This window comes from Dendrobates tinctorius, unplaced genomic scaffold (genome assembly GCF_039654945.1).
Source record: "Dendrobates tinctorius isolate UK_male_01 unplaced genomic scaffold, ASM3965494v1 ptg000026l, whole genome shotgun sequence".
Taxonomy (NCBI): Eukaryota; Metazoa; Chordata; class Amphibia; order Anura; family Dendrobatidae; genus Dendrobates; species Dendrobates tinctorius.
In genome coordinates this window covers 13197422-13209120 of record NW_027361694.1, presented here as the reverse complement: position 1 = coordinate 13209120, position 11699 = coordinate 13197422, and the positions used below count along the sequence as shown (strand labels likewise).

The 11699-nt window shown below is 47.5% G+C and overlaps 1 protein-coding gene across 2 annotated transcripts in view; it reads left to right on the top strand.

Moving 5' to 3' along the window:
* The first annotated feature begins 3181 nt into the window (after positions 1-3181).
* Positions 3182-11699, top strand: part of NALCN (sodium leak channel, non-selective) — an 871910-nt gene continuing 863392 nt past the window's right edge. For both annotated transcript variants that reach the window (XM_073569511.1, XM_073569510.1), the window contains exon 1: positions 3182-3456. The gene's annotated coding sequence lies outside the window, so the exon portion shown is untranslated. The remainder of the gene's footprint in view (positions 3457-11699) is intronic.

Sequence of the window (11699 nt, the reverse complement as noted above, 5' to 3'; positions counted from 1 at the left end):
CTCACATGTCCGTATTTCCAGCACGTGTTTTATCTGTTTTTACACGGATACCACACGTACCCATTATAATCTATGGTGCAGCACACATCTCTGTTTTTTATCAGCAGCACAGATGACAAGTGCCAATACAAGTCAATGGGTCCATGTAAAACACGTATAGCACACAGATGGCGTCTGTGTAATCCGTGTGATGTACGGGTTTAGCATTACAAGTATAGAAGCTTTGGAACTGATGTTTCTTAAGCCATACCAGAAAAAAACGGATGGCACACTGATGGCGCGCTGATCCAATACACTGGTGACACCTGTAAGGTTTTTTTCCGGTACTGGTATTGTACAGACGTGTGAAGAGGGCCTTAGATAGGATAGACGTGGATATAGACTGATAGATAGATAGATAGATAGATATGGGATAGATAGATAGATAGATAGATATGGGATAGATAGATAGATAGATAGATAGATAGATAGATAGATAGATAGATAGATAGATAGATAGATATGGGATAGATAGATAGATAGATAGAACCGACCAGCACCTCGTAATGTGAACACGTGCAAGCTGCAAAAACTGCACAATATAGACAAAAAGAATACAGCAGCACATGTGCATGAATCTAGGCCATGTGAAAACACAGAAACACATTAAAACAAATCAATCTGGATAATAATCCTCAAAAATATTTTTTTCAAAAATTTTGTTTTAAAACTTACAGTAAGATCAAAATGAAGGTTCTTAGTGCACAAATTGGCCAATTCATGTAAGCCCATCAACTGTGGCAAGGTGACCTCCCCCTGATGGGTCCCTGATCTACCGTACAAAAGCCACTTCTGGGCCACCAGCCTACAATTTTGGACAAACATGTCACTAGATAGATAGATAGATAGATAGATAGATAGCTGATATATAGATAGATAGATATGGAATAGATGGGATAGATAGATGATATATAGATAGATATGGGATAGATAGATAGATAGATAGATAGATAGATAGATAGATCAATAGATGATAGATAGATATGGGATAGATAGATAAATAGCATGGGCAGACATACCGCATGTGCAGCCTATGCGGCTGCAAAGGGGCCTGAGCTGGGCCCCTGCAGGGTGGCTAATAATGAGGGCAATCTGGCCTGTTTATCTGGCCCCGAGGCTCCAGGGGGCCCCTGGCCAGATTGCCCTCACGTACGGCAGGCAGGGAGAGATCCCTGCAGCTTCACTGCCTACAAGAGAAAATGGCAGTGGAGCTGCGGCGATCTGTAATGCTTCCTGCCCGCGCGTCCTGTCTCTCTCACACAGCAGCGCCGCTGGATGACGTCATCATTCAGCGGCTGGCTGTATCAGAGAGAGGAAGCTGCCGGGGAGAGGGTGGAGATTTGAGCGGTGCTTTGTGTGTGTGGTGGAATGGGAAATGATGGGGATGGTGGGGCAGGAGGAAATTATGGAGGTGGTGGAAAGGGAAATGATGGGGGTTGTGGGGGGGAGAAGGCAATGATGGAGGTGGTGGAAAGGGCAATGATGGGGGTGGGGGAGAAGGCAATGATGGAGGTGGGGGTGAAGGCAATGATGGAGTTGGTGGAAAGGGCAATGATGGGGTGGTGGGGAGAAAAAAGCAATGATGGAGGTGGTGTAATGGGCAATGATGGGGTGGTGGGGGAGAAAGCAATGATGGAGGTGGTGAAGAGTGCAATGATGCGGGGGGGAGGACAATGAGGGGTGTAGGGGATTGGGATGGGAGGAAAGGGGACTTATAATGGACTTAGGAACAGAGGGAGATGGAGGACATTATTATCGCTAAATATGTATAACACAGTCCCTTAGTACTCACTTATTATGTATAACAACATCCTCAGTTACATAGTTTTCTCTTTTATTATGTATAACACTGTCCCTTATTACATACCATCCTCTCTAGTTATGTATGGTGCTATCCCTTATTATATAGCTTCCTCTGCTGTTATGTACAGTGATGTCTCTTACTGTATTCTTGTTAATTTTGTTATTCACAGTGCTCACTCTTTTTTTTAGATATAAAATGACTACTGATGGAGCAGCTGGTGACCAGACGACCAGTCCATCAGCTCCTCCATTAGAAAGGAAGCTTTCCCATGCTCCATCAGCCATCATTGCATTATACAGCTAAGGCCTCTTTCACACTTCAGTTTTTTACAATCAGTCACAATCCGCCAGGTTTTGAAAAAAAACGGATCCTCAATTTTTTTTGAGGATCCGTTTTTTTCCCCATTGACTTGCATTAATGGCAGATTGTGACGGATTGCTGTCCGTTGCATCCGTTTTTTTTGAGGATCCGCCAAAAGTTGCTGTCCGTCACCATCCTCAAAGATTTCAAAACGGAGCTTGTAACGTTCTTTTCTCTGGAGGATCCTCCAGTCACTCTCTCTCTCTCTCTCCTTCCCAGCCAGCATTTCCTTTAAATTTCCTCATTTTCAGGATCTGTCTGAAAACGGATCCTGTGCCATCCGTTCACATCTGTTAAGAACGGATCCGCTTGTCTGACTTTTTGGCGGATTTGAACTGATGCAAAAAACTGAAGTGTGAAAGAGGCCTAACACGACAGGGCGGTATGTAATAAAAAACAGGGCTCTATGTAATACAATATGTAAGGGACGGAACTGTACATAACAAGAGAGGGCACTGTATAATAAGGGATGGTAATATAAATAATAAAAGAATATGTAATACTTATACATGTATGTGTGTGTAGCTTTGTCGCCATGAAAGGAAGGGGGCCCAGACACATTTCTTGCACAGGGGCCCCAAGCTGTCAGTGTCTGCCCCTGATAGATAGATATGGGATAGATAGATAGATAGATAGATATGGGATAGATAGATAGATGGATAGATAGATATGGGATAGACAGATAGATAGATAGATAGATATGGGATAGATGGGAAGGATAGATAGAAATGGGATAGATATATAGATATGAGATAGATAGATAGATAGATAGATATGGGATGGATAGATATGGAATAGATAGATATGGGATAGATAGATGGATAGATAGATATGGGATAGATAGATAGATATGGGATAGATAGATATTGGATAGATATGGAATAGATAGATAGATGGATACGGGATAGATAGATAGATAGATAGATATGGGATAGATGGATAGATAGATGGATACGGGATAGATAAATAGAAGTGGACAGAGATGGACTGGATGCAGGCAGACATGCTCCTCACTCTACTGGGCATATGTGGACGCTAGGGAATTGTGTCCCTACGCCCTCCACAGGAGCAGAGCCCAGCTGTGTGGCTGTGAGCCTGCTGACAGGAAGGAGCGTGCAGTGAGCAGCCCCTCTCCTCCGCTGTACAGAGGAAGGAGCCGCGCACACGCCGTCGCATCACCTGCTCCCCAGACTGACAGCTGAGAGTGAGGAGCCGCCACCAGAGCAGCCCCGCGGATGTCTCCAGAGCACTAGGTAGGTGGTCCTCCCCCCTCCTCTCTGTGGTACCGCTCATCTCCTGTGCCCGCTGCTGTGTGCTATGTTTGCTGCCCGTCCCCTGGTGTGTTGTGGGTAGTTCCACGCTGATGGTATATTGGGTGGTACTGGGAGAGCAGGCTCCAGGCCCTGTGCTCGTCAGTGTGTCTGTGTGCTGCCTTCCATAGTACAGTGGGCTGTGTACATTGCTGTGGACGTCATGTGCTCGGGACATTAGCGCTGTGTGCAGGGGCCATCTCTCTGGTTTAGATAATATGTGTGAGCGCAGCTACAGGTGAAGGATACAGCACTCCGGTCCCCTCCCCCAAATCACAGCGGTTGTCATGGCGACTGAGCTACCAGCTGCAGCATCCAAGTTATTCGCGGGGAGTAGGAGGAGACGCGGGGAGTGCAAAGTTCAGCTGCAGCAGGCGAGACGTGCGCTCCTGGCACTGTGCAGGGAAGCCAGGCTGGTCATGTGACCTGCTGAGGAGCACTGCCCTGGGGATGTACCACTGTAAACTAGTGACCTGCTGAGGAGCACTGCCCAGGGGATTTAGCACTGTAATCTAATGACCTGCTCAGGACCACTGCCCTGGGGATGTATGACTGTAACCTAGTGATCTGCTGAGGAGCACTGCCCTGGGGATGTACCACTGTAACCTAGTGACCTGCCGGGGAACAACTGCCCTGGGAATGCACCACTGTAAGCTAGTGACCTGCTGAGGAACACTGCCCTGAGGATGTACCACTGTAACCTAGTGACCTGCCGGGGAACAACTGCCCTGGGGATGTACCACTGTAAGCTAGTGACCTGCTGAGGAACACTGCCCTGAGGATGTACCACTGTAACCTAGTGACCTGCCGGGGAGCAACTGCCCTGGGGATGTACCACTGTAACCTAGTGACCTGCTGAGGAACACTGCCCTGGGGATGTAGCACTGTAAGCTAGTGACCTGCCGGGGAACAACTGCCCTGGGGATGTACCACTGTAAGCTAGTGACCTGCTGAGGAACACTGCCCTGAGGATGTACCACTGTAACCTAGTGACCTGCCGGGGAGCAACTGCCCTGGGGATGTACCACTGTAACCTAGTGACCTGCTGAGGAACACTGCCCTGGGGATGTAGCACTGTAAGCTAGTGACCTGCTGGGGAGCACTGCCCTGGAGATGTAGCACTGTAAAGGCCCCATCTCACATAATGAGATCGTTAGCGAGATCGCTGAAAAGTCACCGATTTTGTGATGCAACAGCAACCTCGCCAGCGATCTCGCTACGTGTGACACATAGCAGCGACCGTCCCCCCCACTGGATATCGCTGATCGTGCTCGAATGTCCTAAGCCATTTTTTGATCGTTGGCGTCTCGCTGGCCAGCGTGCATCGCTGTGTTTGACGCCGACGAGCGACCTCGTTGGCGACGCAGAACTCAGGGACGCAGGCGTGAGTCGTCAGAATAGCTGCTGTGTTACAAGGTCCCAACGACCGCCGAGGTCGTTATACGGATCGCCGTATCGTTGCTCCGTCGTTGAATAGATCTGCCTGTTTGACAGCTTACAATCGACCATGTCGCGACGTACCAGCGATCCTTACCAGGTCGTGTCGTTGTCAGGATCGCTGGAGCGTCACTATGTGTAACAGGACCCTAACCTAGTGAACTGCTGGGGAACACTGCCCTGGGGATGTACCACTGTAAGCTAGTGACCTGCTGAGGAACACTACCCTGAGGATGTACCACTGTAATCTAATAACCTTCTGAGGAACACTGCCCTGGGGATGCACCACTGTAACCCAGTGACCTGCTAAGGAACACTGCCCTGGGGATGTACCACTGTAACCTAGTGACCTGCTGAGGAACACTGCTTGGGGATGTACCACAGTAACCTAGTGATCTGCTGAGGAACAATGCCCTGGGGATGCACCACTCTAACCTAGTGACCTGCTGAGGAACATTGCTTGGGTATGTACCACTGTAAGCTGGTGACCTGCTGAGGAACACTGCCCTGGGGATTGCACCACTGTAAGCTAGTGACCTGCTAAGGAACAGTGCCCTGGGGATGTATGACTGTAACCTAGTGATCTGCTGAGGAGCACTGCCCTGGGGATGTACCACTGTAACCTAGTGACCTGCCGGGGAACAACTGCCCTGGGAATGCACCACTGTAAGCTAGTGACCTGCTGAGGAACACTGCCCTGAGGATGTACCACTGTAACCTAGTGACCTGCCGGGGAACAACTGCCCTGGGAATGCACCACTGTAAGCTAGTGACCTGCTGAGGAACACTGCCCTGGGGATGTAGCACTGTAAGCTAGTGACCTGCCGGGGAGCAACTGCCCTGGGGATGTACCACTGTAACCTAGTGACCTGCTGAGGAACACTGCCCTGGGGATGTAGCACTGTAAGCTAGTGACCTGCCGGGGAACAACTGCCCTGGGGATGTACCACTGTAAGCTAGTGACCTGCTGAGGAACACTGCCCTGAGGATGTACCACTGTAAGCTAGTGACCTGCCGGGGAACAACTGCCCTGGGGATGTACCACTGTAACCTAGTGACCTGCTGAGGAACACTGCCCTGGGGATGTAGCACTGTAAGCTAGTGACCTGCTGGGGAGCACTGCCCTGGGGATGTAGCACTGTAAAGGCCCCATCTCACATAATGAGATCGTTAGCGAGATCGCTGAAAAGTCACCGATTTTGTGATGCAACAGCAACCTCGCCAGCGATCTCGCTACGTGTGACACATAGCAGCGACCGTCCCCCCCACTGGATATCGCTGATCGTGCTCGAATGTCCTAAGCCATTTTTTGATCGTTGGCGTCTCGCTGGCCAGCGTGCATCGCTGTGTTTGACGCCGACGAGCGACCTCGTTGGCGACGCAGGACGCAGGCGTGAGTCGTCAGAATAGCTGCTGTGTTACAAGGTCCCAACGACCGCCGAGGTCGTTATACGGATCGCCGTATCGTTGCTCCGTCGTTGAATAGATCTGCCTGTTTGACAGCTTACTATCGACCATGTCGCGACGTACCAGCGATCCTTACCAGGTCGTGTCGTTGTCAGGATCGCTGGAGCGTCACTATGTGTAACAGGACCCTAACCTAGTGAACTGCTGGGGAACACTGCCCTGGGGATGTACCACTGTAAGCTAGTGACCTGCTGAGGAACACTGCCCTGAGGATGTACCACTGTAATCTAATAACCTTCTGAGGAACACTGCCCTGGGGATGCACCACTGTAACCCAGTGACCTGCTAAGGAACACTGCCCTGGGGATGTACCACTGTAACCTAGTGACCTGCTGAGGAACACTGCTTGGGGATGTACCACAGTAACCTAGTGATCTGCTGAGGAACAATGCCCTGGGGATGCACCACTCTAACCTAGTGACCTGCTGAGGAACATTGCTTGGGTATGTACCACTGTAAGCTGGTGACCTGCTGAGGAACACTGCCCTGGGGATTGCACCACTGTAAGCTAGTGACCTACTAAGGAACAGTGCCCTGGGGATGTACCACTGTAAGCTAGTGACCTGCTAAGGAACAGTGCCCTGGGGATGTACCACTGTAAGCTAGTGACCTGCTAAGGAACAGTGCCCTGGGGATGTACCACTGTAACCTAGTGACCTGCTAAGGAACACTGCCCTGGGGATGTACCACTGTAACCTAGTGACCTGCTAAGGAACACTGCCCTGGGGATGTACCACTGTAACCTAGTGACCTGCTGAGGAACACTGCTTGGGGATGTACCACTGTAACCTAGTGACCTGCTGAGGAACATTGCCCTGGGGATGCACCACTGTAACCTAGTGACCTGCTAAGGAACATTGCTTGGGTATGTACCACTGTAAGCTTGTGACTAGAGTTGAGCGATACCGTCCGATACTTCAAAGTATCGGATCTTAATGGATCGGCCGATCTTAAAAAAAAGTATCGGTATCGCCGATTCCGATACCGGAAGTCCCATTCAAGTCTATGGGACTTCCGGTATCGGAATAAGAAAAATCCTGTTTTTCCCTTGTACAGCCTCTCTGGGGTCTGTACGGGCCTTTCGGGGGGCTGTGCCGGCCTGCCAGGGGGTCTGTGCAGGCTCCGGTGGTCTGTGCCGGCCTGCCGGGGGGCTGTGCCGGCCTGCCAGGGGGGCTGTGCAGGCTCCGGTGGGCTGTGCCGGCCTGCCGGGGGGCTGTGCCGGCCTGCCGGGGGGCTGTGCAGGCTCCGGGGGGCTGTGCCGGCCTGCCGGGGGGCTGTGCAGGCTTCGGGGGTCTGTGCAGGCATCGTCCGATGGGACTACAAGTCCCATCGGGCGATGCCTGCTACCATGACAGTGATTGACACATTAGCCAATGATGGGACAGTAGTAGTCCCATCATCCGGCTAATGTGTTGAATGTAAAAAAAAAAAAAAAAAAAAATTACATGCTACATACATACAACATGCATACTACATACATGCTACATTCATACTACATACTACATACATGCTACATTCATACTACATATATACTACATGCAACATACATACTACATATATACTACATGCAACATACATACTACATATATACTACATGCATGCAACATGCATACTACATATATACTACATGCATGCAACATGCATACTACATATATACTACATGCATGCAACATGCATACTACATATATACTACATGCTACATACATACTACATATATGCTACATACATACTACATATATACTACATGCATGCTACATACATACTACATACATACTACATATATGCTACATACATACTACATATATACTACATGCATGCTACATACATACTGCATGCTACATACATACTACATGCTACATACATACTACATGCTACATACATACTACATATATACTACATGCATGCTACATACATACTGCATGCTACATACATACTACATGCTACATACATACCACATATATACTACATACATACTACATATATACTACATGCATGCTACATACATACTACATGCTACATACATACTACATATATACTACATGCATGCTACATACATACTGCATGCTACATGCATGCTACATACATACTACATACATACTACATGCTACATACATACCACATATATACTACATACATACTACATACAATACATTCATACAATACATACATAGACATACAGTACATATAACATAGAGTAACATACTTACCAATACTTGTCACATTGTTCCCCGAAGCCATTGTCTTTTACGGAATAAATATTAACATAACAAACCACAAAAATACTCACCCACGATCCGAAGCAGTCCACGAGTGTGTCCCACGACGATCTTGGGTAGAGAACTGCAGCATCAGCTGTTGCTGCCGTTCTCTACGGGCTGCAGGAATCCAATGACGGAAGGTAGGTATCCTTCCGCACTGTATTCCTCCGCCACTTAAAAAAAAAAAAGTCCCTAGTCTCACTTTATGCCATTGCTGTGTGGGAAATTCCCACGCAGCAATGGCATAAAGTGAGACTAGGGACTTTTTTTTTTTTTAAGTGGCGGAGGAATACAGTGCGGAAGGATACCTACCTTCCGTCATTGGATTCCTGCAGCCCGTAGAGAACGGCAGCAACAGCTGATGCTGCAGTTCTCTACCCAAGATCGTCGTGGGACACACTCGTGGACTGCTTCGGATCGTGGGTGAGTATTTTTGTGGTTTGTTATGTTAATATTTATTCCGTAAAAGACAATGGCTTCGGGGAACAATGTGACAAGTATTGGTAAGTATGTTACTCTATGTTATATGTACTGTATGTCTATGTATGTATTGTATGAATGTATTGTATGTAGTATGTATGTAGTATATATGTGGTATGTATGTAGCATGTAGTATGTATGTAGTATGTATGTAGCATGCATGTAGCATGCAGTATGTATGTAGCATGCATGTAGTATATATGTAGTATGTATGTAGCATGTAGTATGTATGTAGCATGCATGTAGTATATATGTAGTATGTATGTAGCATGTAGTATGTATGTAGTATGTATGTAGTATGTATGTGGTATGTATGTAGCATGTAGCATGCATGTAGTATGTATGTAGTATATATGTGGTATGTATGTAGCATGTAGTATGTATGTAGCATGCAGTATGTATGTAGCATGCATGTAGTATATATGTAGTATGTATGTAGCATATATGTAGTATGTATGTAGCATGTAGTATGTATGTAGCATGCATGTAGTATATATGTAGTATGTATGTAGCATATATGTAGTATGTATGTAGCATGTAGTATGTATGTAGTATATATGTAGTATGTATGTAGTATGTACACTCACTGGCCACTTTATTAGGTACACCTGTCCAACTGTGTGTTAAGACTTAATTTCTAATCAGCCAATCACATGGCGGCAACTCAGTGCATTTATGCATGTAGACATGGTCAAGACAATCTCCTGCAGTTCAAACCGAGCATCAGTATGGGGAAGAAAGGTGATTTGAGTGCCTTTGAACGTGGCATGATAGTTGGTGCCAGAAGGGCTGGTCTGAGAATTTCAGAAACTGCTGATCTACTGGGATTTTCACGCACAACCATCTCTAGGGTTTACAGAGAATGGTCCGAAAAAGAAAAAAAATCCAGTGAGCGGCAGTTCTGTGGCCGGAAATGCCATGTTGATGCCAGAGGTCAGAGGAGAATGGGCAGACTGGTTCGAGCTGATAGAAAGGCAACAGTGACTCAAATTGCCACCCGTTACAACCAAGGTAGGCAGAAGAGCATCTCTGAACGCACAGTGCGTCGAACTTTGAGGCAGATGGGCTACAGCAGCAGAAGACCACACTGGGTACCACTCCTCTCAGCTAAGAACAGGAAACTGAGGCTACAATTTGCACAAGCTCATCGAAATTGGACAGTAGAAGATTGGAAAAACGTTGCCTGGTCTGATGAGTCTCGATTTCTGCTGCGACATTCGGATGGTAGGGTCAGAATTTGGCGTAAACAACATGAAAGCATGGATCCATCCTGCCTTGTATCAACGGTTCAGGCTGGTGGTGGTGGTGTCATGGTGTGGGAAATTTTTTCTGGGCACTCTTTGGGCCCCTTGGTACCAATTGAGCATCGTTGCAACGCCACAGCCTACCTGAGTATTGTTGCTGACCATGTCCATCCCTTTATGACCACAATGTACCCAACATCTGATGGCTACTTTCAGCAGGATAATGCGCCATGTCATCAAGCTCGAATCATCTCAGATTGGTTTCTTGAACATGACAATGAGTTCACTGTACTCAAATGGCCTCCTCAGTCACCAGATCTCAATCCAATAGAGCATCTTTGGGATGTGGTGGAACGGGAGATTCGCATCAGGGATGTGCAGCCGACAAATCTGCGCCAACTGTGTGATGCCATCATGTCAATATGGTCCAAAATCTCTGAGGAATGCTTCCAGCACCTTGTTGAATCTCTGCCACGAAGAATTGAGGCAGTTCTGAAGGCAAAAGGGGGTCCAACCCCTTACTAGCATGGTGTACCTAATAAAGTGGCCAGTGAGTGTATGTAGCATGCATGTAGTATATACACTCACTGGCCACTTTATTAGGTACACCTGTCCAACTGTGTGTTAAGACTTAATTTCTAATCAGCCAATCACATGGCGGCAACTCAGTGCATTTAGGCATGTAGACATGGTCAAGACAATCTCCTGCAGTTCAAACCGAGCATCAGTATGGGGAAGAAAGGTGATTTGAGTGCCTTTGAACGTGGCATGATTGTTGGTGCCAGAAGGGCTGGTCTGAGTATTTCAGAAACTGCTGATCTACTGGGATTTTCACGCACAACCATCTCTAGGGTTTACAGAGAATGGTCCGAAAAAGAAAAAAAATCCAGTGAGCGGCAGTTCTGTGGCCGGAAATGCCTTGTTGATGCCAGAGGTCAGAGGAGAATGGGCAGACTGGTTCGAGCTGATAGAAAGGCAACAGTGACTCAAATTGCCACCCGTTACAACCAAGGTAGGCAGAAGAGCATCTCTGAACGCACAATGCGTCGAACTTTGAGGCAGATGGGCTACAGCAGCAGAAGACCACACTGGGTACCACTCCTCTCAGCTAAGAACAGGAAACTGAGGCTACAATTTGCACAAGCTCATCGAAATTGGACAGTAGAAGATTGGAAAAACGTTGCCTGGTCTGATGAGTCTCGATTTCTGCTGCGACATTCGGATGGTAGGGTCAGAATTTGGCGTAAACAACATGAAAGCATGGATCCATCCTGCCTTGTATCAACGGTTCAGGCTGGTG